Genomic DNA, 26,904 nt, shown 5'->3' on the forward strand with positions numbered 1-26,904 from the left:
ACAAATGGACTTTTCAGAATCCTTGGGTGGCACCGTAGTCGGAAACCAATTCTGGTTATCGCTTCTCGGCCTTTTGGCTAAGATCAAGTGTAGTATCTGTTCTTATCAGTTTAATATCTGATACGTCCCCTATCTGGGGACCATATATTAAATGGATTTTTAGAACAGGGAGATGGAAAAAGAGCTTGCTCTGTCCACTCCACGCATTGACCTGGTATTGCAGTATCTCCAGGACCGGTGCACCCCTTCTTTAATGCAGTTTCTAAAATCAGAAAGAATTGAATTCAATGCTTTTTGTTCATTTTGCTTGTTTGTCGGATTTTGGGATGGACTCTTTGGCTTTGCTTTTCTTCTCCTCATTGGATTTTTCATGTTAAAAGTTGCAGAAGCCAGATGACAAGCTCATTTTGGTTCAACTTCAGCAACTGTGCATTGCATTGCCATGTAATGTAATGTAATGCAATGCTATCTATCTAGCTCTCCCTCTATACTTCCTTTTGGATAAACAGACATATTAGGCAAGCATTTTGGAGCTTTCACCTAAATAACTACAGGTGGTGAGATAAGCTGCACAATATAATTGACCTTTCAGTATATTGTTGCACACACACCATCTATTTAGCAAATGCCCTTGTTATCAACAGCAGCCTTTTAAACTCACCTGAGCTAACAGGTATGTGAGCTGGTTACTCTGCTGCGCTTAAAATTTCTTTTTTGGTTTGCTACAATGCCTTTTCTGAAACGTTGTCTCCCTCTGCTGGAACACTGACTTCTTTCATTTAATGCCTGCAGACTATAAAAGAGAAACCAACCCAAAAAGTTTGGTTGATTAGTCTGTGGCATTCTTTTAAACTGTTGCTTATGGCGGTCTCTGTGAGCTTCTCAGTGACATTCAGCCATCCAGGTATCCCGCCTGCAGTAGACGGAATGTGGCAATGGAACGCTGGCTGCGCGTGTCATAATAGGCTCTGAGCCTTTATATACCTGCGCACAGCAGCAGCCACCTTCAGTCTGCTGCTGGACAGCCAGCAGCAGCAGCAGCAGGAGAGGTAATTAATCAGCAACCCTCCTGCTAAGGGTAGACAGCTGCTCGTTCCACCCCCCCCCCGCCTTAATTGGTTCTCCTCCCTTCCAACGGTGTTGAGGCGGGTGGGAACAGCCGGGGGTTGAGGGTACTGTGCTAAAAGAGGTGGAGTTATGCAGATCTAAAACGCGTGGATTGCAGCAGCAGCAAGCCGAAAAGTGCAGGCATGTGAGGGATCTAGAGGTTGACAGCATGTCTTCTTAACGGGAGTCCAGGTGGCCATCTCCACAAATGGACTTTTCAGAATCCTTGGGTGGCACCGTAGTCGGAAACCAATTCTGGTTATCGCTTCTCAGCCTTTTGGCTAAGATCAAGTGTAGTATCTGTTCTTATCAGTTTAATATCTGATACGTCCCCTATCTGGGGACCATATATTAAATGGATTTTTAGAACAGGGAGATGGAAAAAGAGCTTGCTCTGTCCACTCCACGCATTGACCTGGTATTGCAGTATCTCCAGGACCGGTGCACCCCTTCTTTAATGCAGTTTCTAAAATCAGAAAGAATTGAATTCAATGCTTTTTGTTCATTTTGCTTGTTTGTCGGATTTTGGGATGGACTCTTTGGCTTTGCTTTTCTTCTCCTCATTGGATTTTTCATGTTAAAAGTTGCAGAAGCCAGATGACAAGCTCATTTTGGTTCAACTTCAGCAACTGTGCATTGCATTGCCATGTAATGTAATGTAATGCAATGCTATCTATCTAGCTCTCCCTCTATACTTCCTTTTGGATAAACAGACATATTAGGCAAGCATTTTGGAGCTTTCACCTAAATAACTACAGGTGGTGAGATAAGCTGCACAATATAATTGACCTTTCAGTATATTGTTGCACACACACCATCTATTTAGCAAATGCCCTTGTTATCAACAGCAGCCTTTTAAACTCACCTGAGCTAACAGGTATGTGAGCTGGTTACTCTGCTGCGCTTAAAATTTCTTTTTTGGTTTGCTACAATGCCTTTTCTGAAACGTTGTCTCCCTCTGCTGGAACACTGACTTCTTTCATTTAATGCCTGCAGACTATAAAAGAGAAACCAACCCAAAAAGTTTGGTTGATTAGTCTGTGGCATTCTTTTAAACTGTTGCTTATGGCGGTCTCTGTGAGCTTCTCAGTGACATTCAGCCATCCAGGTATCCCGCCTGCAGTAGACGGAATGTGGCAATGGAACGCTGGCTGCGCGTGTCATAATAGGCTCTGAGCCTTTATATACCTGCGCACAGCAGCAGCCACCTTCAGTCTGCTGCTGGACAGCCAGCAGCAACAGGATAGGTAATTAATCAGCAACCCTCCTGCTAAGGGTAGACAGCTGCTCGTTCCACCCCCCCCCCGCCTTAATTGGTTCTCCTCCCTTCCAACGGTGTTGAGGCGGGTGGGAACAGCCGGGGGTTGAGGGTACTGTGCTAAAAGAGGTGGAGTTATGCAGATCTAAAACGCGTGGATTGCAGCAGCAGCAAGCCGAAAAGTGCAGGCATGTGAGGGATCTAGAGGTTGACAGCATGTCTTCTTAACGGGAGTCCAGGTGGCCATCTCCACAAATGGACTTTTCAGAATCCTTGGGTGGCACCGTAGTCGGAAACCAATTCTGGTTATCGCTTCTCGGCCTTTTGGCTAAGATCAAGTGTAGTATCTGTTCTTATCAGTTTAATATCTGATACGTCCCCTATCTGGGGACCATATATTAAATGGATTTTTAGAACAGGGAGATGGAAAAAGAGCTTGCTCTGTCCACTCCACGCATTGACCTGGTATTGCAGTATCTCCAGGACCGGTGCACCCCTTCTTTAATGCAGTTTCTAAAATCAGAAAGAATTGAATTCAATGCTTTTTGTTCATTTTGCTTGTTTGTCGGATTTTGGGATGGACTCTTTGGCTTTGCTTTTCTTCTCCTCATTGGATTTTTCATGTTAAAAGTTGCAGAAGCCAGATGACAAGCTCATTTTGGTTCAACTTCAGCAACTGTGCATTGCATTGCCATGTAATGTAATGTAATGCAATGCTATCTATCTAGCTCTCCCTCTATACTTCCTTTTGGATAAACAGACATATTAGGCAAGCATTTTGGAGCTTTCACCTAAATAACTACAGGTGGTGAGATAAGCTGCACAATATAATTGACCTTTCAGTATATTGTTGCACACACACCATCTATTTAGCAAATGCCCTTGTTATCAACAGCAGCCTTTTAAACTCACCTGAGCTAACAGGTATGTGAGCTGGTTACTCTGCTGCGCTTAAAATTTCTTTTTTGGTTTGCTACAATGCCTTTTCTGAAACGTTGTCTCCCTCTGCTGGAACACTGACTTCTTTCATTTAATGCCTGCAGACTATAAAAGAGAAACCAACCCAAAAAGTTTGGTTGATTAGTCTGTGGCATTCTTTTAAACTGTTGCTTATGGCGGTCTCTGTGAGCTTCTCAGTGACATTCAGCCATCCAGGTATCCCGCCTGCAGTAGACGGAATGTGGCAATGGAACGCTGGCTGCGCGTGTCATAATAGGCTCTGAGCCTTTATATACCTGCGCACAGCAGCAGCCACCTTCAGTCTGCTGCTGGACAGCCAGCAGCAGCAGCAGCAGGAGAGGTAATTAATCAGCAACCCTCCTGCTAAGGGTAGACAGCTGCTCGTTCCACCCCCCCCCCGCCTTAATTGGTTCTCCTCCCTTCCAACGGTGTTGAGGCGGGTGGGAACAGCCGGGGGTTGAGGGTACTGTGCTAAAAGAGGTGGAGTTATGCAGATCTAAAACGCGTGGATTGCAGCAGCAGCAAGCCGAAAAGTGCAGGCATGTGAGGGATCTAGAGGTTGACAGCATGTCTTCTTAACGGGAGTCCAGGTGGCCATCTCCACAAATGGACTTTTCAGAATCCTTGGGTGGCACCGTAGTCGGAAACCAATTCTGGTTATCGCTTCTCGGCCTTTTGGCTAAGATCAAGTGTAGTATCTGTTCTTATCAGTTTAATATCTGATACGTCCCCTATCTGGGGACCATATATTAAATGGATTTTTAGAACTGGGAGATGGAAAAAGAGCTTGCTCTGTCCACTCCACGCATTGACCTGGTATTGCAGTATCTCCAGGACCGGTGCACCCCTTCTTTAATGCAGTTTCTAAAATCAGAAAGAATTGAATTCAATGCTTTTTGTTCATTTTGCTTGTTTGTCGGATTTTGGGATGGACTCTTTGGCTTTGCTTTTCTTCTCCTCATTGGATTTTTCATGTTAAAAGTTGCAGAAGCCAGATGACAAGCTCATTTTGGTTCAACTTCAGCAACTGTGCATTGCATTGCCATGTAATGTAATGTAATGCAATGCTATCTATCTAGCTCTCCCTCTATACTTCCTTTTGGATAAACAGACATATTAGGCAAGCATTTTGGAGCTTTCACCTAAATAACTACAGGTGGTGAGATAAGCTGCACAATATAATTGACCTTTCAGTATATTGTTGCACACACACCATCTATTTAGCAAATGCCCTTGTTATCAACAGCAGCCTTTTAAACTCACCTGAGCTAACAGGTATGTGAGCTGGTTACTCTGCTGCGCTTAAAATTTCTTTTTTGGTTTGCTACAATGCCTTTTCTGAAACGTTGTCTCCCTCTGCTGGAACACTGACTTCTTTCATTTAATGGCTGCAGACTATAAAAGAGAAACCAACCCAAAAAGTTTGGTTGATTAGTCTGTGGCATTCTTTTAAACTGTTGCTTATGGCGGTCTCTGTGAGCTTCTCAGTGACATTCAGCCATCCAGGTATCCCGCCTGCAGTAGACGGAATGTGGCAATGGAACGCTGGCTGCGCGTGTCATAATAGGCTCTGAGCCTTTATATACCTGCGCACAGCAGCAGCCACCTTCAGTCTGCTGCTGGACAGCCAGCAGCAGCAGCAGCAGGAGAGGTAATTAATCAGCAATCCTCCTGCTAAGGGTAGACAGCTGCTCGTTCCACCCCCCCCCCGCCTTAATTGGTTCTCCTCCCTTCCAACGGTGTTGAGGCGGGTGGGAACAGCCGGGGGTTGAGGGTACTGTGCTAAAAGAGGTGGAGTTATGCAGATCTAAAACGCGTGGATTGCCGCAGCAGCAAGCCGAAAAGTGCAGGCATGTGAGGGATCTAGAGGTTGACAGCATGTCTTCTTAACAGGAGTCCAGGTGGCCACCTCCACAAATGGACTTTTCAGAATCCTTGGGTGGCACCGTAGTCGGAAACCAATTCTGGTTATCGCTTCTCGGCCTTTTGGCTAAGATCAAGTGTAGTATCTGTTCATATCAGTTTAATATCTGATACGTCCCCTATCTGGGGACCATATATTAAATGGATTTTTAGAACAGGGAGATGGAAAAAGAGCTTGCTCTGTCCACTCCACGCATTGACCTGGTATTGCAGTATCTCCAGGACCGGTGCACCCCTTCTTTAATGCAGTTTCTAAAATCAGAAAGAATTGAATTCAATGCTTTTTGTTCATTTTGCTTGTTTGTCGGATTTTGGGATGGACTCTTTGGCTTTGCTTTTCTTCTCCTCATTGGATTTTTCATGTTAAAAGTTGCAGAAGCCAGATGACAAGCTCATTTTGGTTCAACTTCAGCAACTGTGCATTGCATTGCCATGTAATGTAATGTAATGCAATGCTATCTATCTAGCTCTCCCTCTATACTTCCTTTTGGATAAACAGACATATTAGGCAAGCATTTTGGAGCTTTCACCTAAATAACTACAGGTGGTGAGATAAGCTGCACAATATAATTGACCTTTCAGTATATTGTTGCACACACACCATCTATTTAGCAAATGCCCTTGTTATCAACAGCAGCCTTTTAAACTCACCTGAGCTAACAGGTATGTGAGCTGGTTACTCTGCTGCGCTTAAAATTTCTTTTTTGGTTTGCTACAATGCCTTTTCTGAAACGTTGTCTCCCTCTGCTGGAACACTGACTTCTTTCATTTAATGCCTGCAGACTATAAAAGAGAAACCAACCCAAAAAGTTTGGTTGATTAGTCTGTGGCATTCTTTTAAACTGTTGCTTATGGCGGTCTCTGTGAGCTTCTCAGTGACATTCAGCCATCCAGGTATCCCGCCTGCAGTAGACGGAATGTGGCAATGGAACGCTGGCTGCGCGTGTCATAATAGGCTCTGAGCCTTTATCTACCTGCGCACAGCAGCAGCCACCTTCAGTCTGCTGCTGGACAGCCAGCAGCAGCTGCAGCAGGAGAGGTAATTAATCAGCAACCCTCCTGCTAAGGGTAGACAGCTGCTCGTTCCACCCCCCCCCCGGCCTTAATTGGTTCTCCTCCCTTCCAACGGTGTTGAGGCGGGTGGGAACAGCCGGGGGTTGAGGGTACTGTGCTAAAAGAGGTGGAGTTATGCAGATCTAAAACGCGTGGATTGCAGCAGCAGCAAGCCGAAAAGTGCAGGCATGTGAGGGATCTAGAGGTTGACAGCATGTCTTCTTAACGGGAGTCCAGGAGCTCATCTCCACAAATGGACTTTTCAGAATCCTTGGGTGGCACCGTAGTCGGAAACCAATTCTGGTTATCGCTTCTCGGCCTTTTGGCTAAGATCAAGTGTAGTATCTGTTCTTATCAGTTTAATATCTGATACGTCCCCTATCTGGGGACCATATATTAAATGGATTTTTAGAACAGGGAGATGGAAAAAGAGCTTGCTCTGTCCACTCCACGCATTGACCTGGTATTGCAGTATCTCCAGGACCGGTGCACCCCTTCTTTAATGCAGTTTCTAAAATCAGAAAGAATTGAATTCAATGCTTTTTGTTCATTTTGCTTGTTTGTCGGATTTTGGGATGGACTATTTGGCTTTGCTTTTCTTCTCCTCATTGGATTTTTCATGTTAAAAGTTGCAGAAGCCAGATGACAAGCTCATTTTGGTTCAACTTCAGCAACTGTGCATTGCATTGCCATGTAATGTAATGTAATGCAATGCTATCTATCTAGCTCTCCCTCTATACTTCCTTTTGGATAAACAGACATATTAGGCAAGCATTTTGGAGCTTTCACCTAAATAACTACAGGTGGTGAGATAAGCTGCACAATATAATTGACCTTTCAGTATATTGTTGCACACACACCATCTATTTAGCAAATGCCCTTGTTATCAACAGCAGCCTTTTAAACTCACCTGAGCTAACAGGTATGTGAGCTGGTTACTCTGCTGCGCTTAAAATTTCTTTTTTGGTTTGCTACAATGCCTTTTCTGAAACGTTGTCTCCCTCTGCTGGAACACTGACTTCTTTCATTTAATGCCTGCAGACTATAAAAGAGAAACCAACCCAAAAAGTTTGGTTGATTAGTCTGTGGCATTCTTTTAAACTGTTGCTTATGGCGATCTCTGTGAGCTTCTCAGTGACATTCAGCCATCCAGGTATCCCGCCTGCAGTAGACGGAATGTGGCAATGGAACGCTGGCTGCGCGTGTCATAATAGGCTCTGAGCCTTTATATACCTGCGCACAGCAGCAGCCACCTTCAGTCTGCTGCTGGACAGCCAGCAGCAGCAGCAGCAGGAGAGGTAATTAATCAGCAACCCTCCTGCTAAGGGTAGACAGCTGCTCGTTCCACCCCCCCCCCCCCGCCTTAATTGGTTCTCCTCCCTTCCAACGGTGTTGAGGCGGGTGGGAACAGCCGGGGGTTGAGGGTACTGTGCTAAAAGAGGTGGAGTTATGCAGATCTAAAACGCGTGGATTGCAGCAGCAGCAAGTCGAAAAGTGCAGGCATGTGAGGGATCTAGAGGTTGACAGCATGTCTTCTTAACGGGAGTCCAGGTGGCCATCTCCACAAATGGACTTTTCAGAATCCTTGGGTGGCACCGTAGTCGGAAACCAATTCTGGTTATCGCTTCTCGGCCTTTTGGCTAAGATCAAGTGTAGTATCTGTTCTTATCAGTTTAATATCTGATACGTCCCCTATCTGGGGACCATATATTAAATGGATTTTTAGAACAGGGAGATGGAAAAAGAGCTTGCTCTGTCCACTCCACGCATTGACCTGGTATTGCAGTATCTTCAGGACCGGTGCACCCCTTCTTTAATGCAGTTTCTAAAATCAGAAAGAATTGAATTCAATGCTTTTGTTCATTTTGCTTGTTTGTCGGATTTTGGGATGGACTCTTTGGCTTTGCTTTTCTTCTCCTCATTGGATTTTTCATGTTAAAAGTTGCAGAAGCCAGATGACAAGCTCATTTTGGTTCAACTTCAGCAACTGTGCATTGCATTGCCATGTAATGTAATGTAATGCAATGCTATCTATCTAGCTCTCCCTCTATACTTCCTTTTGGATAAACAGACATATTAGGCAAGCATTTTGGAGCTTTCACCTAAATAACTACAGGTGGTGAGATAAGCTGCACAATATAATTGACCTTTCAGTATATTGTTGCACACACACCATCTATTTAGCAAATGCCCTTGTTATCAACAGCAGCCTTTTAAACTCACCTGAGCTAACAGGTATGTGAGCTGGTTACTCTGCTGCGCTTAAAATTTCTTTTTTGGTTTGCTACAATGCCTTTTCTGAAACGTTGTCTCCCTCTGCTGGAACACTGACTTCTTTCATTTAATGCCTGCAGACTATAAAAGAGAAACCAACCCAAAAAGTTTGGTTGATTAGTCTGTGGCATTCTTTTAAACTGTTGCTTATGGCGGTCTCTGTGAGCTTCTCAGTGACATTCAGCCATCCAGGTATCCCGCCTGCAGTAGACGGAATGTGGCAATGGAACGCTGGCTGCGCGTGTCATAATAGGCTCTGAGCCTTTATATACCTGCGCACAGCAGCAGCCACCTTCAGTCTGCTGCTGGACAGCCAGCAGCAGCAGCAGCAGGAGAGGTAATTAATCAGCAACCCTCCTGCTAAGTGTAGACAGCTGCTCGTTCCACCCCCCCCCCCGCCTTAATTGGTTCTCCTCCCTTCCAACGGTGTTGAGGCGGGTGGGAACAGCCGGGGGTTGAGGGTACTGTGCTAAAAGAGGTGGAGTTATGCAGATCTAAAACGCGTGGATTGCAGCAGCAGCAAGCCGAAAAGTGCAGGCATGTGAGGGATCTAGAGGTTGACAGCATGTCTTCTTAACGGGAGTCCAGGTGGCCATCTCCACAAATGGACTTTTCAGAATCCTTGGGTGGCACCGTAGTCGGAAACCAATTCTGGTTATCGCTTCTCGGCCTTTTGGCTAAGATCAAGTGTAGTATCTGTTCTTATCAGTTTAATATCTGATACGTCCCCTATCTGGGGACCATATATTAAATGGATTTTTAGAACAGGGAGATGGAAAAAGAGCTTGCTCTGTCCACTCCACGCATTGACCTGGTATTGCAGTATCTCCAGGACCGGTGCACCCCTTCTTTAATGCAGTTTCTAAAATCAGAAAGAATTGAATTCAATGCTTTTTGTTCATTTTGCTTGTTTGTCGGATTTTGGGATGGACTCTTTGGCTTTGCTTTTCTTCTCCTCATTGGATTTTTCATGTTAAAAGTTGCAGAAGCCAGATGACAAGTTCATTTTGGTTCAACTTCAGCAACTGTGCATTGCATTGCCATGTAATGTAATGTAATGCAATGCTATCTATCTAGCTCTCCCTCTATACTTCCTTTTGGATAAACAGACATATTAGGCAAGCATTTTGGAGCTTTCACCTAAATAACTACAGGTGGTGAGATAAGCTGCACAATATAATTGACCTTTCAGTATATTGTTGCACACACACCATCTATTTAGCAAATGCCCTTGTTATCAACAGCAGCCTTTTAAACTCACCTGAGCTAACAGGTATGTGAGCTGGTTACTCTGCTGCGCTTAAAATTTCTTTTTTGGTTTGCTACAATGCCTTTTCTGAAACGTTGTCTCCCTCTGCTGGAACACTGACTTCTTTCATTTAATGCCTGCAGACTATAAAAGAGAAACCAACCCAAAAAGTTTGGTTGATTAGTCTGTGGCATTCTTTTAAACTGTTGCTTATGGCGGTCTCTGTGAGCTTCTCAGTGACATTCAGCCATCCAGGTATCCCGCCTGCAGTAGACGGAATGTGGCAATGGAACGCTGGCTGCGCGTGTCATAATAGGCTCTGAGCCTTTATATACCTGCGCACAGCAGCAGCCACCTTCAGTCTGCTGCTGGACAGCCAGCAGCAGCAGCAGCAGGAGAGGTAATTAATCAGCAACCCTCCTGCTAAGGGTAGACAGCTGCTCGTTCCACCCCCCCCCCGCCTTAATTGGTTCTCCTCCCTTCCAACGGTGTTGAGGCGGGTGGGAACAGCCGGGGGTTGAGGGTACTGTGCTAAAAGAGGTGGAGTTATGCAGATCTAAAACGCGTGGATTGCAGCAGCAGCAAGCCGAAAAGTGCAGGCATGTGAGGGATCTAGAGGTTGACAGCATGTCTTCTTAACGGGAGTCCAGGTGGCCATCTCCACAAATGGACTTTTCAGAATCCTTGGGTGGCACCGTAGTCGGAAACCAATTCTGGTTATCGCTTCTCGGCCTTTTGGCTAAGATCAAGTGTAGTATCTGTTCTTATCAGTTTAATATCTGATACGTCCCCTATCTGGGGACCATATATTAAATGGATTTTTAGAACAGGGAGATGGAAAAAGAGCTTGCTCTGTCCACTCCACGCATTGACCTGGTATTGCAGTATCTCCAGGACCGGTGCACCCCTTCTTTAATGCAGTTTCTAAAATCAGAAAGAATTGAATTCAATGCTTTTTGTTCATTTTGCTTGTTTGTCGGATTTTGGGATGGACTCTTTGGCTTTGCTTTTCTTCTCCTCATTGGATTTTTCATGTTAAAAGTTGCAGAAGCCAGATGACAAGTTCATTTTGGTTCAACTTCAGCAACTGTGCATTGCATTGCCATGTAATGTAATGTAATGCAATGCTATCTATCTAGCTCTCCCTCTATACTTCCTTTTGGATAAACAGACATATTAGGCAAGCATTTTGGAGCTTTCACCTAAATAACTACAGGTGGTGAGATAAGCTGCACAATATAATTGACCTTTCAGTATATTGTTGCACACACACCATCTATTTAGCAAATGCCCTTGTTATCAACAGCAGCCTTTTAAACTCACCTGAGCTAACAGGTATGTGAGCTGGTTACTCTGCTGCGCTTAAAATTTCTTTTTTGGTTTGCTACAATGCCTTTTCTGAAACGTTGTCTCCCTCTGCTGGAACACTGACTTCTTTCATTTAATGCCTGCAGACTATAAAAGAGAAACCAACCCAAAAAGTTTGGTTGATTAGTCTGTGGCATTCTTTTAAACTGTTGCTTATGGCGGTCTCTGTGAGCTTCTCAGTGACATTCAGCCATCCAGGTATCCCGCCTGCAGTAGACGGAATGTGGCAATGGAACGCTGGCTGCGCGTGTCATAATAGGCTCTGAGCCTTTATATACCTGCGCACAGCAGCAGCCACCTTCAGTCTGCTGCTGGACAGCCAGCAGCAGCAGCAGCAGGAGAGGTAATTAATCAGCAACCCTCCTGCTAAGGGTAGACAGCTGCTCGTTCCACCCCCCCCCCGCCTTAATTGGTTCTCCTCCCTTCCAACGGTGTTGAGGCGGGTGGGAACAGCCGGGGGTTGAGGGTACTGTGCTAAAAGAGGTGGAGTTATGCAGATCTAAAACGCGTGGATTGCAGCAGCAGCAAGCCGAAAAGTGCAGGCATGTGAGGGATCTAGAGGTTGACAGCATGTCTTCTTAACGGGAGTCCAGGTGGCCATCTCCACAAATGGACTTTTCAGAATCCTTGGGTGGCACCGTAGTCGGAAACCAATTCTGGTTATCGCTTCTCGGCCTTTTGGCTAAGATCAAGTGTAGTATCTTTCGAAAAGGCGGTTTTGGATGTTGGCCGCCCTAGTAGATTGATACATTATGCACACTGGGGTTTAGGCGCTTGTTAGTACGCCAGTTGGCTAATATAGTCATCTGGTGGAAAGCATGGCCCCCCAGGATTGACGCCATTGGGCCGGGGAAGATCGAAAGCCCGAAGTGTGAAGTGCCCCAGGAGTGGTGACCCTGGGGTGCCTTAACTCACTGGGATTGGGAACCCCACTTGAGTTTATGGCACATTTGCACTAGCACTTCAATATTTCTTTCTTCACACACACCCTTATTCCGGGCCTTCTGGCCTTAGGATGGGGAATTTTTCAATTCCCGGTCGAAGGTCCGGGCAGTATTATACTGTGAAACCTTCACTATTTATTTAATTTTTTTTGTCACTGTGTGTCCACTTTTTCACGTGTGTCCACGTCCTTACTAGGATTTTGTCGGGATGCGGTTCCCTTACGGGTTCCTCTCTTGGCAGGTCTAGGGGGGGAGTGTGTGGCCATCAGGTTCCGCTCCCCCCTGAACCCCCCTGGCTCTCCTCTTTCGGGAGGAGAGCATTGTTGGCTCCCCTCTTCCGGGAGGGGAGCACAGTCTTTGGCTCCCAGTGCCTTGCTCGGGTGAGAACTCGGGCAGGTATTGGGGGTAAGATTGGGTCGCCTCTGGCTCCGGCTGGAGGTGGCTATTTGTCCCTGTTCCTCGCTGTGGCCTTCTGGCTCGGAGGGACGGGGAATGGTTTGGGGGACCCTTCTCCTTTTGGAGAGGGTTTTAAGAAGACCAGCATCCTAGTGCACTTTTTTTGTGGCACTTGTCACTTTTTTAAGCGCACTCGGGTTTTGTACACGAATTCGGGCTTTCAAAAAAAAAAAAAAAAATCTGTTCTTATCAGTTTAATATCTGATACGTCCCCTATCTGGGGACCATATATTAAATGGATTTTTAGAACAGGGAGATGGAAAAAGAGCTTGCTCTGTCCACTCCACGCATTGACCTGGTATTGCAGTATCTCCAGGACCGGTGCACCCCTTCTTTAATGCAGTTTCTAAAATCAGAAAGAATTGAATTCAATGCTTTTTGTTCATTTTGCTTGTTTGTCGGATTTTGGGATGGACTCTTTGGCTTTGCTTTTCTTCTCCTCATTGGATTTTTCATGTTAAAAGTTGCAGAAGCCAGATGACAAGTTCATTTTGGTTCAACTTCAGCAACTGTGCATTGCATTGCCATGTAATGTAATGTAATGCAATGCTATCTATCTAGCTCTCCCTCTATACTTCCTTTTGGATAAACAGACATATTAGGCAAGCATTTTGGAGCTTTCACCTAAATAACTACAGGTGGTGAGATAAGCTGCACAATATAATTGACCTTTCAGTATATTGTTGCACACACACCATCTATTTAGCAAATGCCCTTGTTATCAACAGCAGCCTTTTAAACTCACCTGAGCTAACAGGTATGTGAGCTGGTTACTCTGCTGCGCTTAAAATTTCTTTTTTGGTTTGCTACAATGCCTTTTCTGAAACGTTGTCTCCCTCTGCTGGAACACTGACTTCTTTCATTTAATGCCTGCAGACTATAAAAGAGAAACCAACCCAAAAAGTTTGGTTGATTAGTCTGTGGCATTCTTTTAAACTGTTGCTTATGGCGGTCTCTGTGAGCTTCTCAGTGACATTCAGCCATCCAGGTATCCCGCCTGCAGTAGACGGAATGTGGCAATGGAACGCTGGCTGCGCGTGTCATAATAGGCTCTGAGCCTTTATATACCTGCGCACAGCAGCAGCCACCTTCAGTCTGCTGCTGGACAGCCAGCAGCAGCAGCAGCAGGAGAGGTAATTAATCAGCAACCCTCCTGCTAAGGGTAGACAGCTGCTCGTTCCACCCCCCCCCCCCCGCCTTAATTGGTTCTCCTCCCTTCCAACGGTGTTGAGGCGGGTGGGAACAGCCGGGGGTTGAGGGTACTGTGCTAAGAGAGGTGGAGTTATGCAGATCTAAAACGCGTGGATTGCAGCAGCAGCAAGCCGAAAAGTGCAGGCATGTGAGGGATCTAGAGGTTGACAGCATGTCTTCTTAACGGGAGTCCAGGTGGCCATCTCCACAAATGGACTTTTCAGAATCCTTGGGTGGCACCGTAGTCGGAAACCAATTCTGGTTATCGCTTCTCGGCCTTTTGGCTAAGATCAAGTGTAGTATCTGTTCTTATCAGTTTAATATCTGATACGTCCCCTATCTGGGGACCATATATTAAATGGATTTTTAGAACAGGGAGATGGAAAAAGAGCTTGCTCTGTCCACTCCACGCATTGACCTGGTATTGCAGTATCTCCAGGACCGGTGCACCCCTTCTTTAATGCAGTTTCTAAAATCAGAAAGAATTGAATTCAATGCTTTTTGTTCATTTTGCTTGTTTGTCGGATTTTGGGATGGACTCTTTGGCTTTGCTTTTCTTCTCCTCATTGGATTTTTCATGTTAAAAGTTGCAGAAGCCAGATGACAAGCTCATTTTGGTTCAACTTCAGCAACTGTGCATTGCATTGCCATGTAATGTAATGTAATGCAATGCTATCTATCTAGCTCTCCCTCTATACTTCCTTTTGGATAAACAGACATATTAGGCAAGCATTTTGGAGCTTTCACCTAAATAACTACAGGTGGTGAGATAAGCTGCACAATATAATTGACCTTTCAGTATATTGTTGCACACACACCATCTATTTAGCAAATGCCCTTGTTATCAACAGCAGCCTTTTAAACTCACCTGAGCTAACAGGTATGTGAGCTGGTTACTCTGCTGCGCTTAAAATTTCTTTTTTGGTTTGCTACAATGCCTTTTCTGAAACGTTGTCTCCCTCTGCTGGAACACTGACTTCTTTCATTTAATGCCTGCAGACTATAAAAGAGAAACCAACCCAAAAAGTTTGGTTGATTAGTCTGTGGCATTCTTTTAAACTGTTGCTTATGGCGGTCTCTGTGAGCTTCTCAGTGACATTCAGCCATCCAGGTATCCCGCCTGCAGTAGACGGAATGTGGCAATGGAACGCTGGCTGCGCGTGTCATAATAGGCTCTGAGCCTTTATATACCTGCGCACAGCAGCAGCCACCTTCAGTCTGCTGCTGGACAGCCAGCAGCAGCAGCAGCAGGAGAGGTAATTAATCAGCAACCCTCCTGCTAAGGGTAGACAGCTGCTCGTTCCACCCCCCCCCCCGCCTTAATTGGTTCTCCTCCCTTCCAACGGTGTTGAGGCGGGTGGGAACAGCCGGGGGTTGAGGGTACTGTGCTAAAAGAGGTGGAGTTATGCAGATCTAAAACGCGTGGATTGCAGCAGCAGCAAGCCGAAAAGTGCAGGCATGTGAGGGATCTAGAGGTTGACAGCATGTCTTCTTAACGGGAGTCCAGGTGGCCATCTCCACAAATGGACTTTTCAGAATCCTTGGGTGGCACCGTAGTCGGAAACCAATTCTGGTTATCGCTTCTCGGCCTTTTGGCTAAGATCAAGTGTAGTATCTGTTCTTATCAGTTTAATATCTGATACGTCCCCTATCTGGGGACCATATATTAAATGGATTTTTAGAACAGGGAGATGGAAAAAGAGCTTGCTCTGTCCACTCCACGCATTGACCTGGTATTGCAGTATCTCCAGGACCGGTGCACCCCTTCTTTAATGCAGTTTCTAAAATCAGAAAGAATTGAATTCAATGCTTTTTGTTCATTTTGCTTGTTTGTCGGATTTTGGGATGGACTCTTTGGCTTTGCTTTTCTTCTCCTCATTGGATTTTTCATGTTAAAAGTTGCAGAAGCCAGATGACAAGCTCATTTTGGTTCAACTTCAGCAACTGTGCATTGCATTGCCATGTAATGTAATGTAATGCAATGCTATCTATCTAGCTCTCCCTCTATACTTCCTTTTGGATAAACAGACATATTAGGCAAGCATTTTGGAGCTTTCACCTAAATAACTACAGGTGGTGAGATAAGCTGCACAATATAATTGACCTTTCAGTATATTGTTGCACACACACCATCTATTTAGCAAATGCCCTTGTTATCAACAGCAGCCTTTTAAACTCACCTGAGCTAACAGGTATGTGAGCTGGTTACTCTGCTGCGCTTAAAATTTCTTTTTTGGTTTGCTACAATGCCTTTTCTGAAACGTTGTCTCCCTCTGCTGGAACACTGACTTCTTTCATTTAATGCCTGCAGACTATAAAAGAGAAACCAACCCAAAAAGTTTGGTTGATTAGTCTGTGGCATTCTTTTAAACTGTTGCTTATGGCGGTCTCTGTGAGCTTCTCAGTGACATTCAGCCATCCAGGTATCCCGCCTGCAGTAGACGGAATGTGGCAATGGAACGCTGGCTGCGCGTGTCATAATAGGCTCTGAGCCTTTATATACCTGCGCACAGCAGCAGCCACCTTCAGTCTGCTGCTGGACAGCCAGCAGCAGCAGCAGCAGGAGAGGTAATTAATCAGCAACCCTCCTGCTAAGGGTAGACAGCTGCTCGTTCCACCCCCCCCCCCGCCTTAATTGGTTCTCCTCCCTTCCAACGGTGTTGAGGCGGGTGGGAACAGCCGGGGGTTGAGGGTACTGTGCTAAAAGAGGTGGAGTTATGCAGATCTAAAACGCGTGGATTGCAGCAGCAGCAAGCCGAAAAGTGCAGGCATGTGAGGGATCTAGAGGTTGACAGCATGTCTTCTTAACGGGAGTCCAGGTGGCCATCTCCACAAATGGACTTTTCAGAATCCTTGGGTGGCACCGTAGTCGGAAACCAATTCTGGTTATCGCTTCTCAGCCTTTTGGCTAAGATCAAGTGTAGTATCTGTTCTTATCAGTTTAATATCTGATACGTCCCCTATCTGGGGACCATATATTAAATGGATTTTTAGAACAGGGAGATGGAAAAAGAGCTTGCTCTGTCCACTCCACGCATTGACCTGGTATTGCAGTATCTCCAGGACCGGTGCACCCCTTCTTTAATGCAGTTTCTAAAATCAGAAAGAATTGAATTCAATGCTTTTTGTTCATTTTGCTTGTTTGTCGGATTTTGGGATGGACTCTTTGGCTTTGCTTTTCTTCTCCTCATTGGATTTTTCATGTTAAAAGTTGCAGAAGCCAGATGACAAGCTCATTTTGGTTCAACTTCAGCAACTGTGCATTGCATTGCCATGTAATGTAATGTAATGCAATGCTATCTATCTAGCTCTCCCTCTATACTTCCTTTTGGATAAACAGACATATTAGGCAAGCATTTTGGAGCTTTCACCTAAATAACTACAGGTGGTGAGATAAGCTGCACAATATAATTGACCTTTCAGTATATTGTTGCACACACACCATCTATTTAGCAAATGCCCTTGTTATCAACAGCAGCCTTTTAAACTCACCTGAGCTAACAGGTATGTGAGCTGGTTACTCTGCTGCGCTTAAAATTTCTTTTTTGGTTTGCTACAATGCCTTTTCTGAAACGTTGTCTCCCTCTGCTGGAACACTGACTTCTTTCATTTAATGCCTGCAGACTATAAAAGAGAAACCAACCCAAAAAGTTTGGTTGATTAGTCTGTGGCATTCTTTTAAACTGTTGCTTATGGCGGTCTCTGTGAGCTTCTCAGTGACATTCAGCCATCCAGGTATCCCGCCTGCAGTAGACGGAATGTGGCAATGGAACGCTGGCTGCGCGTGTCATAATAGGCTCTGAGCCTTTATATACCTGCGCACAGCAGCAGCCACCTTCAGTCTGCTGCTGGACAGCCAGCAGCAGCAGCAGCAGGAGAGGTAATTAATCAGCAACCCTCCTGCTAAGGGTAGACAGCTGCTCGTTCCACCCCCCCCCCCGCCTTAATTGGTTCTCCTCCCTTCCAACGGTGTTGAGGCGGGTGGGAACAGCCGGGGGTTGAGGGTACTGTGCTAAAAGAGGTGGAGTTATGCAGATCTAAAACGCGTGGATTGCAGCAGCAGCAAGCCGAAAAGTGCAGGCATGTGAGGGATCTAGAGGTTGACAGCATGTCTTCTTAACGGGAGTCCAGGTGGCCATCTCCACAAATGGACTTTTCAGAATCCTTGGGTGGCACCGTAGTCGGAAACCAATTCTGGTTATCGCTTCTCGGCCTTTTGGCTAAGATCAAGTGTAGTATCTGTTCTTATCAGTTTAATATCTGATACGTCCCCTATCTGGGGACCATATATTAAATGGATTTTTAGAACAGGGAGATGGAAAAAGAGCTTGCTCTGTCCACTCCACGCATTGACCTGGTATTGCAGTATCTCCAGGACCGGTGCACCCCTTCTTTAATGCAGTTTCTAAAATCAGAAAGAATTGAATTCAATGCTTTTTGTTCATTTTGCTTGTTTGTCGGATTTTGGGATGGACTCTTTGGCTTTGCTTTTCTTCTCCTCATTGGATTTTTCATGTTAAAAGTTGCAGAAGCCAGATGACAAGCTCATTTTGGTTCAACTTCAGCAACTGTGCATTGCATTGCCATGTAATGTAATGTAATGCAATGCTATCTATCTAGCTCTCCCTCTATACTTCCTTTTGGATAAACAGACATATTAGGCAAGCATTTTGGAGCTTTCACCTAAATAACTACAGGTGGTGAGATAAGCTGCACAATATAATTGACCTTTCAGTATATTGTTGCACACACACCATCTATTTAGCAAATGCCCTTGTTATCAACAGCAGCCTTTTAAACTCACCTGAGCTAACAGGTATGTGAGCTGGTTACTCTGCTGCGCTTAAAATTTCTTTTTTGGTTTGCTACAATGCCTTTTCTGAAACGTTGTCTCCCTCTGCTGGAACACTGACTTCTTTCATTTAATGCCTGCAGACTATAAAAGAGAAACCAACCCAAAAAGTTTGGTTGATTAGTCTGTGGCATTCTTTTAAACTGTTGCTTATGGCGGTCTCTGTGAGCTTCTCAGTGACATTCAGCCATCCAGGTATCCCGCCTGCAGTAGACGGAATGTGGCAATGGAACGCTGGCTGCGCGTGTCATAATAGGCTCTGAGCCTTTATATACCTGCGCACAGCAGCAGCCACCTTCAGTCTGCTGCTGGACAGCCAGCAGCAGCAGCAGCAGGAGAGGTAATTAATCAGCAACCCTCCTGCTAAGGGTAGACAGCTGCTCGTTCCACCCCCCCCCCCGCCTTAATTGGTTCTCCTCCCTTCCAACGGTGTTGAGGCGGGTGGGAACAGCCGGGGGTTGAGGGTACTGTGCTAAAAGAGGTGGAGTTATGCAGATCTAAAACGCGTGGATTGCAGCAGCAGCAAGCCGAAAAGTGCAGGCATGTGAGGGATCTAGAGGTTGACAGCATGTCTTCTTAACGGGAGTCCAGGTGGCCATCTCCACAAATGGACTTTTCAGAATCCTTGGGTGGCACCGTAGTCGGAAACCAATTCTGGTTATCGCTTCTCAGCCTTTTGGCTAAGATCAAGTGTAGTATCTGTTCTTATCAGTTTAATATCTGATACGTCCCCTATCTGGGGACCATATATTAAATGGATTTTTAGAACAGGGAGATGGAAAAAGAGCTTGCTCTGTCCACTCCACGCATTGACCTGGTATTGCAGTATCTCCAGGACCGGTGCACCCCTTCTTTAATGCAGTTTCTAAAATCAGAAAGAATTGAATTCAATGCTTTTTGTTCATTTTGCTTGTTTGTCGGATTTTGGGATGGACTCTTTGGCTTTGCTTTTCTTCTCCTCATTGGATTTTTCATGTTAAAAGTTGCAGAAGCCAGATGACAAGCTCATTTTGGTTCAACTTCAGCAACTGTGCATTGCATTGCCATGTAATGTAATGTAATGCAATGCTATCTATCTAGCTCTCCCTCTATACTTCCTTTTGGATAAACAGACATATTAGGCAAGCATTTTGGAGCTTTCACCTAAATAACTACAGGTGGTGAGATAAGCTGCACAATATAATTGACCTTTCAGTATATTGTTGCACACACACCATCTATTTAGCAAATGCCCTTGTTATCAACAGCAGCCTTTTAAACTCACCTGAGCTAACAGGTATGTGAGCTGGTTACTCTGCTGCGCTTAAAATTTCTTTTTTGGTTTGCTACAATGCCTTTTCTGAAACGTTGTCTCCCTCTGCTGGAACACTGACTTCTTTCATTTAATGCCTGCAGACTATAAAAGAGAAACCAACCCAAAAAGTTTGGTTGATTAGTCTGTGGCATTCTTTTAAACTGTTGCTTATGGCGGTCTCTGTGAGCTTCTCAGTGACATTCAGCCATCCAGGTATCCCGCCTGCAGTAGACGGAATGTGGCAATGGAACGCTGGCTGCGCGTGTCATAATAGGCTCTGAGCCTTTATATACCTGCGCACAGCAGCAGCCACCTTCAGTCTGCTGCTGGACAGCCAGCAGCAGCAGCAGCAGGAGAGGTAATTAATCAGCAACCCTCCTGCTAAGGGTAGACAGCTGCTCGTTCCACCCCCCCCCGCCTTAATTGGTTCTCCTCCCTTCCAACGGTGTTGAGGCGGGTGGGAACAGCCGGGGGTTGAGGGTACTGTGCTAAAAGAGGTGGAGTTATGCAGATCTAAAACGCGTGGATTGCAGCAGCAGCAAGCCGAAAAGTGCAGGCATGTGAGGGATCTAGAGGTTGACAGCATGTCTTCTTAACGGGAGTCCAGGTGGCCATCTCCACAAATGGACTTTTCAGAATCCTTGGGTGGCACCGTAGTCGGAAACCAATTCTGGTTATCGCTTCTCGGCCTTTTGGTTAAGATCAAGTGTAGTATCTGTTCTTATCAGTTTAATATCTGATACGTCCCCTATCTGGGGACCATATATTAAATGGATTTTTAGAACAGGGAGATGGAAAAAGAGCTTGCTCTGTCCACTCCACGCATTGACCTGGTATTGCAGTATCTCCAGGACCGGTGCACCCCTTCTTTAATGCAGTTTCTAAAATCAGAAAGAATTGAATTCAATGCTTTTTGTTCATTTTGCTTGTTTGTCGGATTTTGGGATGGACTCTTTGGCTTTGCTTTTCTTCTCCTCATTGGATTTTTCATGTTAAAAGTTGCAGAAGCCAGATGACAAGCTCATTTTGGTTCAACTTCAGCAACTGTGCATTGCATTGCCATGTAATGTAATGTAATGCAATGCTATCTATCTAGCTCTCCCTCTATACTTCCTTTTGGATAAACAGACATATTAGGCAAGCATTTTGGAGCTTTCACCTAAATAACTACAGGTGGTGAGATAAGCTGCACAATATAATTGACCTTTCAGTATATTGTTGCACACACACCATCTATTTAGCAAATGCCCTTGTTATCAACAGCAGCCTTTTAAACTCACCTGAGCTAACAGGTATGTGAGCTGGTTACTCTGCTGCGCTTAAAATTTCTTTTTTGGTTTGCTACAATGCCTTTTCTGAAACGTTGTCTCCCTCTGCTGGAACACTGACTTCTTTCATTTAATGCCTGCAGACTATAAAAGAGAAACCAACCCAAAAAGTTTGGTTGATTAGTCTGTGGCATTCTTTTAAACTGTTGCTTATGGCGGTCTCTGTGAGCTTCTCAGTGACATTCAGCCATCCAGGTATCCCGCCTGCAGTAGACGGAATGTGGCAATGGAACGCTGGCTGCGCGTGTCATAATAGGCTCTGAGCCTTAATATACCTGCGCACAGCAGCAGCCACCTTCAGTCTGCTGCTGGACAGCCAGCAGCAGCAGCAGCAGGAGAGGTAATTAATCAGCAACCCTCCTGCTAAGGGTAGACAGCTGCTCGTTCCACCCCCCCCCCGCCTTAATTGGTTCTCCTCCCTTCCAACGGTGTTGAGGCGGGTGGGAACAGCCGGGGGTTGAGGGTACTGTGCTAAAAGAGGTGGAGTTATGCAGATCTAAAACGCGTGGATTGCAGCAGCAGCAAGCCGAAAAGTGCAGGCATGTGAGGGATCTAGAGGTTGACAGCATGTCTTCTTAACGGGAGTCCAGGTGGCCATCTCCACAAATGGACTTTTCAGAATCCTTGGGTGGCACCGTAGTCGGAAACCAATTCTGGTTATCGCTTCTCGGCCTTTTGGCTAAGATCAAGTGTAGTATCTGTTCTTATCAGTTTAATATCTGATACGTCCCCTATCTGGGGACCATATATTAAATGGATTTTTAGAACAGGGAGATGGAAAAAGAGCTTGCTCTGTCCACTCCACGCATTGACCTGGTATTGCAGTATCTCCAGGACCGGTGCACCCCTTCTTTAATGCAGTTTCTAAAATCAGAAAGAATTGAATTCAATGCTTTTTGTTCATTTTGCTTGTTTGTCGGATTTTGGGATGGACTCTTTGGCTTTGCTTTTCTTCTCCTCATTGGATTTTTCATGTTAAAAGTTGCAGAAGCCAGATGACAAGCTCATTTTGGTTCAACTTCAGCAACTGTGCATTGCATTGCCATGTAATGTAATGTAATGCAATGCTATCTATCTAGCTCTCCCTCTATACTTCCTTTTGGATAAACAGACATATTAGGCAAGCATTTTGGAGCTTTCACCTAAATAACTACAGGTGGTGAGATAAGCTGCACAATATAATTGACCTTTCAGTATATTGTTGCACACACACCATCTATTCAGCAAATGCCCTTGTTATCAACAGCAGCCTTTTAAACTCACCTGAGCTAACAGGTATGTGAGCTGGTTACTCTGCTGCGCTTAAAATTTCTTTTTTGGTTTGCTACAATGCCTTTTCTGAAACGTTGTCTCCCTCTGCTGGAACACTGACTTCTTTCATTTAATGCCTGCAGACTATAAAAGAGAAACCAACCCAAAAAGTTTGGTTGATTTGTCTGTGGCATTCTTTTAAACTGTTGCTTATGGCGGTCTCTGTGAGCTTCTCAGTGACATTCAGCCATCCAGGTATCCCGCCTGCAGTAGACGGAATGTGGCAATGGAACGCTGGCTGCGCGTGTCATAATAGGCTCTGAGCCTTTATATACCTGCGCACAGCAGCAGCCACCTTCAGTCTGCTGCTGGACAGCCAGCAGCAGCAGCAGCAGGAGAGGTAATTAATCAGCAACCCTCCTGCTAAGGGTAGACAGCTGCTCGTTCCACCCCCCCCCCGCCTTAATTGGTTCTCCTCCCTTCCAACGGTGTTGAGGCGGGTGGGAACAGCCGGGGGTTGAGGGTACTGTGCTAAAAGAGGTGGAGTTATGCAGATCTAAAACGCGTGGATTGCAGCAGCAGCAAGCCGAAAAGTGCAGGCATGTGAGGGATCTAGAGGTTGACAGCATGTCTTCTTAACGGGAGTCCAGGTGGCCATCTCCACAAATGGACTTTTCAGAATCCTTGGGTGGCACCGTAGTCGGAAACCAATTCTGGTTATCGCTTCTCGGCCTTTTGGCTAAGATCAAGTGTAGTATCTGTTCTTATCAGTTTAATATCTGATACGTCCCCTATCTGGGGACCATATATTAAATGGATTTTTAGAACAGGGAGATGGAAAAAGAGCTTGCTCTGTCCACTCCACGCATTGACCTGGTATTGCAGTATCTCCAGGACCGGTGCACCCCTTCTTTAATGCAGTTTCTAAAATCAGAAAGAATTGAATTCAATGCTTTTTGTTCATTTTGCTTGTTTGTCGGATTTTGGGATGGACTCTTTGGCTTTGCTTTTCTTCTCCTCATTGGATTTTTCATGTTAAAAGTTGCAGAAGCCAGATGACAAGCTCATTTTGGTTCAACTTCAGCAACTGTGCATTGCATTGCCATGTAATGTAATGTAATGCAATGCTATCTATCTAGCTCTCCCTCTATACTTCCTTTTGGATAAACAGACATATTAGGCAAGCATTTTGGAGCTTTCACCTAAATAACTACAGGTGGTGAGATAAGCTGCACAATATAATTGACCTTTCAGTATATTGTTGCACACACACCATCTATTTAGCAAATGCCCTTGTTATCAACAGCAGCCTTTTAAACTCACCTGAGCTAACAGGTATGTGAGCTGGTTACTCTGCTGCGCTTAAAATTTCTTTTTTGGTTTGCTACAATGCCTTTTCTGAAACGTTGTCTCCCTCTGCTGGAACACTGACTTCTTTCATTTAATGCCTGCAGACTATAAAAGAGAAACCAACCCAAAAAGTTTGGTTGATTAGTCTGTGGCATTCTTTTAAACTGTTGCTTATGGCGGTCTCTGTGAGCTTCTCAGTGACATTCAGCCATCCAGGTATCCCGCCTGCAGTAGACGGAATGTGGCAATGGAACGCTGGCTGCGCGTGTCATAATAGGCTCTGAGCCTTTATATACCTGCGCACAGCAGCAGCCACCTTCAGTCTGCTGCTGGACAGCCAGCAGCAGCAGCAGCAGGAGAGGTAATTAATCAGCAACCCTCCTGCTAAGGGTAGACAGCTGCTCGTTCCACCCCCCCCCCCCGCCTTAATTGGTTCTCCTCCCTTCCAACGGTGTTGAGGCGGGTGGGAACAGCCGGGGGTTGAGGGTACTGTGCTAAAAGAGGTGGAGTTATGCAGATCTAAAACGCGTGGATTGCAGCAGCAGCAAGCCGAAAAGTGCAGGCATGTGAGGGATCTAGAGGTTGACAGCATGTCTTCTTAACGGGAGTCCAGGTGGCCATCTCCACAAATGGACTTTTCAGAATCCTTGGGTGGCACCGTAGTCGGAAACCAATTCTGGTTATCGCTTCTCGGCCTTTTGGCTAAGATCAAGTGTAGTATCTGTTCTTATCAGTTTAATATCTGATACGTCCCCTATCTGGGGACCATATATTAAATGGATTTTTAGAACAGGGAGATGGAAAAAGAGCTTGCTCTGTCCACTCCACGCATTGACCTGGTATTGCAGTATCTCCAGGACCGGTGCACCCCTTCTTTAATGCAGTTTCTAAAATCAGAAAGAATTGAATTCAATGCTTTTTGTTCATTTTGCTTGTTTGTCGGATTTTGGGATGGACTCTTTGGCTTTGCTTTTCTTCTCCTCATTGGATTTTTCATGTTAAAAGTTGCAGAAGCCAGATGACAAGCTCATTTTGGTTCAACTTCAGCAACTGTGCATTGCATTGCCATGTAATGTAATGTAATGCAATGCTATCTATCTAGCTCTCCCTCTATACTTCCTTTTGGATAAACAGACATATTAGGCAAGCATTTTGGAGCTTTCACCTAAATAACTACAGGTGGTGAGATAAGCTGCACAATATAATTGACCTTTCAGTATATTGTTGCACACACACCATCTATTTAGCAAATGCCATTGTTATCAACAGCAGCCTTTTAAACTCACCTGAGCTAACAGGTATGTGAGCTGGTTACTCTGCTGTGCTTAAAATTTCTTTTTTGGTTTGCTACAATGCCTTTTCTGAAACGTTGTCTCCCTCTGCTGGAACACTGACTTCTTTCATTTAATGCCTGCAGACTATAAAAGAGAAACCAACCCAAAAAGTTTGGTTGATTAGTCTGTGGCATTCTTTTAAACTGTTGCTTATGGCGGTCTCTGTGAGCTTCTCAGTGACATTCAGCCATCCAGGTATCCCGCCTGCAGTAGACGGAATGTGGCAATGGAACGCTGGCTGCGCGTGTCATAATAGGCTCTGAGCCTTTATATACCTGACGCGCCCCCTGGGACATATTCCTTTCTTTCAGGGGAATACCCGGAGCCGGATCAGATGGGGGTTGTAGTCTCCGAGTGGCTGTGACCCGGTCCGTGCCCAGGGCGTCAAACTCAGTTGTATGTGGCAGTCCTACAGATGTTATTAAGTTCTTTATTGTCGACTACGCCACCCGTTGTGTTGCGGTCACTGTGGCCGCCGCTGCAGCAGGGTCCGCTGAGGCTGATGGTGTTGGTGCAGCTTGATAGGATAACCCCCAACGGGAGGGGTATAGCCTCAGGGGGATCAGGTGCAGAGGATGGGGGTTGTGGTGGTGCAGTGTAGACGGCAATCAGAGACAGAGTCGGGTTGTGCAGTTTAGGGTATTTACTTACTGCTGATTTTCCCGGTCACTCTAGCTTCAAGTGACCACCCGAGCCGTGCTGCGTCCACCAGGTCCTGGATTCAGCCAACCCCCAAATAAGTCCGGAGCGTGACCCTGAGCTCTCCTTCTGTCGTTTCCTCTGGCCGTCCCCACCAGTGATCCACCTAGGTCCAGCTCCCTCGGGCCTTCTGTTGGGAGACCCTTGGCCTTGGGTTCCCTGACCCTCCACGTGGTATGCCTTCGGGGTGGATGTGGTGGGTGGCCGTGGCAGATGCTGCCCACGGCCTCCGGTCTCTGGCTAGGGTGTGCTTCTGCCCCCACCAGTTTGGGATCCGGTACCCTGTGCCGACTCTTCACCCGGGGATTTAATTTGGGTTCTTGGAGTCCTCTTTTCTGTTTCCCCCTCTGGGTCTTTCCTTCTCTTGCTCCTCTCTCACTCTGGGTCTTTCTCTTCTCCTCTGCTCGCTGACTTACTCTCTGCAACTGCCCTGTTCTTAGTTGGTGCCCACCTTATATATCCCTCTATGTGTGAGCTCAGGTGACCAGCACCCAATGAGCTCCTAACTTTACCCAGGCTGCTCCCGCTATCTGCCCCTACACTACTTGGGATGTTCCTCCCCCCTCCCACTCCAGCCAAGGACAGACTCGGTCGTACCTGCACATTTCTAAGTGGGAGTACCTTTGGTCTGCCCTCCGGAAATGGGATGTGTGTAGTGCATGCAGCCTACCGAGCTCAGTTCCACACTCCTTCCCTACCCGGGAGTGGAATATCACACCTCTGGCTGAGGTGCAATACTCCTGTAGCAGCCGAATCCTCAGGGTGCTACATACCTGCGCACAGCAGCAGCCACCTTCAGTCTGCTGCTGGACAGCCAGCAGCAGCAGCAGCAGGAGAGGTAATTAATCAGCAACCCTCCTGCTAAGGGTAGACAGCTGCTCGTTCCATCCCCCCCCCCCGCCTTAAATGGTTCTCCTCCCTTCCAACGGTGTTGAGGCGGGTGGGAACAGCCGGGGGTTGAGGGTACTGTGCTAAAAGAGGTGGAGTTATGCAGATCTAAAACGCGTGGATTG

The 26,904-nt window shown here is 45.8% G+C and overlaps 19 non-coding genes and 1 pseudogene across 19 annotated transcripts; all 20 read left to right on the top strand.

The window, feature by feature from the left end:
- Positions 1-57: 57 nt before the first annotated feature.
- On the top strand, positions 58-248 carry LOC141215953 (U2 spliceosomal RNA). The gene has a single exon (XR_012285003.1). It is a non-coding gene; the product is annotated as a U2 spliceosomal RNA (small nuclear RNA).
- Positions 249-1,368: 1,120 nt separating this feature from the next.
- Positions 1,369-1,559, top strand: LOC141216371 (U2 spliceosomal RNA). The gene has a single exon (XR_012285407.1). It is a non-coding gene; the product is annotated as a U2 spliceosomal RNA (small nuclear RNA).
- A 1,114-nt stretch (positions 1,560-2,673) lies between these two features.
- Positions 2,674-2,864, top strand: LOC141215955 (U2 spliceosomal RNA). Its single transcript, XR_012285005.1, has one exon. It is a non-coding gene; the product is annotated as a U2 spliceosomal RNA (small nuclear RNA).
- Positions 2,865-3,984: 1,120 nt separating this feature from the next.
- LOC141217205 (U2 spliceosomal RNA) lies at positions 3,985-4,175 on the top strand. The gene has a single exon (XR_012286074.1). It is a non-coding gene; the product is annotated as a U2 spliceosomal RNA (small nuclear RNA).
- Positions 4,176-5,295: 1,120 nt separating this feature from the next.
- LOC141216583 (U2 spliceosomal RNA) lies at positions 5,296-5,486 on the top strand. The gene has a single exon (XR_012285611.1). It is a non-coding gene; the product is annotated as a U2 spliceosomal RNA (small nuclear RNA).
- Positions 5,487-6,607: 1,121 nt separating this feature from the next.
- LOC141215956 (U2 spliceosomal RNA) lies at positions 6,608-6,798 on the top strand. The gene has a single exon (XR_012285006.1). It is a non-coding gene; the product is annotated as a U2 spliceosomal RNA (small nuclear RNA).
- Positions 6,799-7,921: 1,123 nt separating this feature from the next.
- Positions 7,922-8,112, top strand: LOC141216444 (U2 spliceosomal RNA). Its single transcript, XR_012285478.1, has one exon. It is a non-coding gene; the product is annotated as a U2 spliceosomal RNA (small nuclear RNA).
- Positions 8,113-9,232: 1,120 nt separating this feature from the next.
- LOC141215957 (U2 spliceosomal RNA) lies at positions 9,233-9,423 on the top strand. The gene has a single exon (XR_012285007.1). It is a non-coding gene; the product is annotated as a U2 spliceosomal RNA (small nuclear RNA).
- Positions 9,424-10,543: 1,120 nt separating this feature from the next.
- Positions 10,544-10,734, top strand: LOC141215958 (U2 spliceosomal RNA). The gene has a single exon (XR_012285008.1). It is a non-coding gene; the product is annotated as a U2 spliceosomal RNA (small nuclear RNA).
- Positions 10,735-11,854: 1,120 nt separating this feature from the next.
- Positions 11,855-12,037, top strand: LOC141216938 (U2 spliceosomal RNA). Its single transcript, XR_012285860.1, has one exon. It is a non-coding gene; the product is annotated as a U2 spliceosomal RNA (small nuclear RNA).
- A 706-nt stretch (positions 12,038-12,743) lies between these two features.
- LOC141216830 (U2 spliceosomal RNA) lies at positions 12,744-12,924 on the top strand (annotated as a pseudogene).
- A 1,123-nt stretch (positions 12,925-14,047) lies between these two features.
- On the top strand, positions 14,048-14,238 carry LOC141215959 (U2 spliceosomal RNA). Its single transcript, XR_012285009.1, has one exon. It is a non-coding gene; the product is annotated as a U2 spliceosomal RNA (small nuclear RNA).
- Positions 14,239-15,359: 1,121 nt separating this feature from the next.
- LOC141215960 (U2 spliceosomal RNA) lies at positions 15,360-15,550 on the top strand. Its single transcript, XR_012285010.1, has one exon. It is a non-coding gene; the product is annotated as a U2 spliceosomal RNA (small nuclear RNA).
- Positions 15,551-16,671: 1,121 nt separating this feature from the next.
- On the top strand, positions 16,672-16,862 carry LOC141216372 (U2 spliceosomal RNA). The gene has a single exon (XR_012285408.1). It is a non-coding gene; the product is annotated as a U2 spliceosomal RNA (small nuclear RNA).
- A 1,121-nt stretch (positions 16,863-17,983) lies between these two features.
- LOC141215961 (U2 spliceosomal RNA) lies at positions 17,984-18,174 on the top strand. The gene has a single exon (XR_012285011.1). It is a non-coding gene; the product is annotated as a U2 spliceosomal RNA (small nuclear RNA).
- Positions 18,175-19,295: 1,121 nt separating this feature from the next.
- Positions 19,296-19,486, top strand: LOC141216373 (U2 spliceosomal RNA). The gene has a single exon (XR_012285409.1). It is a non-coding gene; the product is annotated as a U2 spliceosomal RNA (small nuclear RNA).
- A 1,119-nt stretch (positions 19,487-20,605) lies between these two features.
- On the top strand, positions 20,606-20,796 carry LOC141216570 (U2 spliceosomal RNA). The gene has a single exon (XR_012285598.1). It is a non-coding gene; the product is annotated as a U2 spliceosomal RNA (small nuclear RNA).
- A 1,120-nt stretch (positions 20,797-21,916) lies between these two features.
- Positions 21,917-22,107, top strand: LOC141215962 (U2 spliceosomal RNA). Its single transcript, XR_012285012.1, has one exon. It is a non-coding gene; the product is annotated as a U2 spliceosomal RNA (small nuclear RNA).
- Positions 22,108-23,227: 1,120 nt separating this feature from the next.
- On the top strand, positions 23,228-23,418 carry LOC141215963 (U2 spliceosomal RNA). Its single transcript, XR_012285013.1, has one exon. It is a non-coding gene; the product is annotated as a U2 spliceosomal RNA (small nuclear RNA).
- Positions 23,419-24,540: 1,122 nt separating this feature from the next.
- On the top strand, positions 24,541-24,731 carry LOC141215964 (U2 spliceosomal RNA). The gene has a single exon (XR_012285014.1). It is a non-coding gene; the product is annotated as a U2 spliceosomal RNA (small nuclear RNA).
- The last annotated feature ends 2,173 nt before the right edge of the window (positions 24,732-26,904 follow it).

This window comes from Phyllobates terribilis, unplaced genomic scaffold (genome assembly GCF_046119375.1).
Source record: "Phyllobates terribilis strain yellow unplaced genomic scaffold, ASM4611937v1 Scaffold_236__1_contigs__length_3049075, whole genome shotgun sequence".
Classification (NCBI taxonomy): domain Eukaryota; kingdom Metazoa; phylum Chordata; class Amphibia; order Anura; family Dendrobatidae; genus Phyllobates; species Phyllobates terribilis.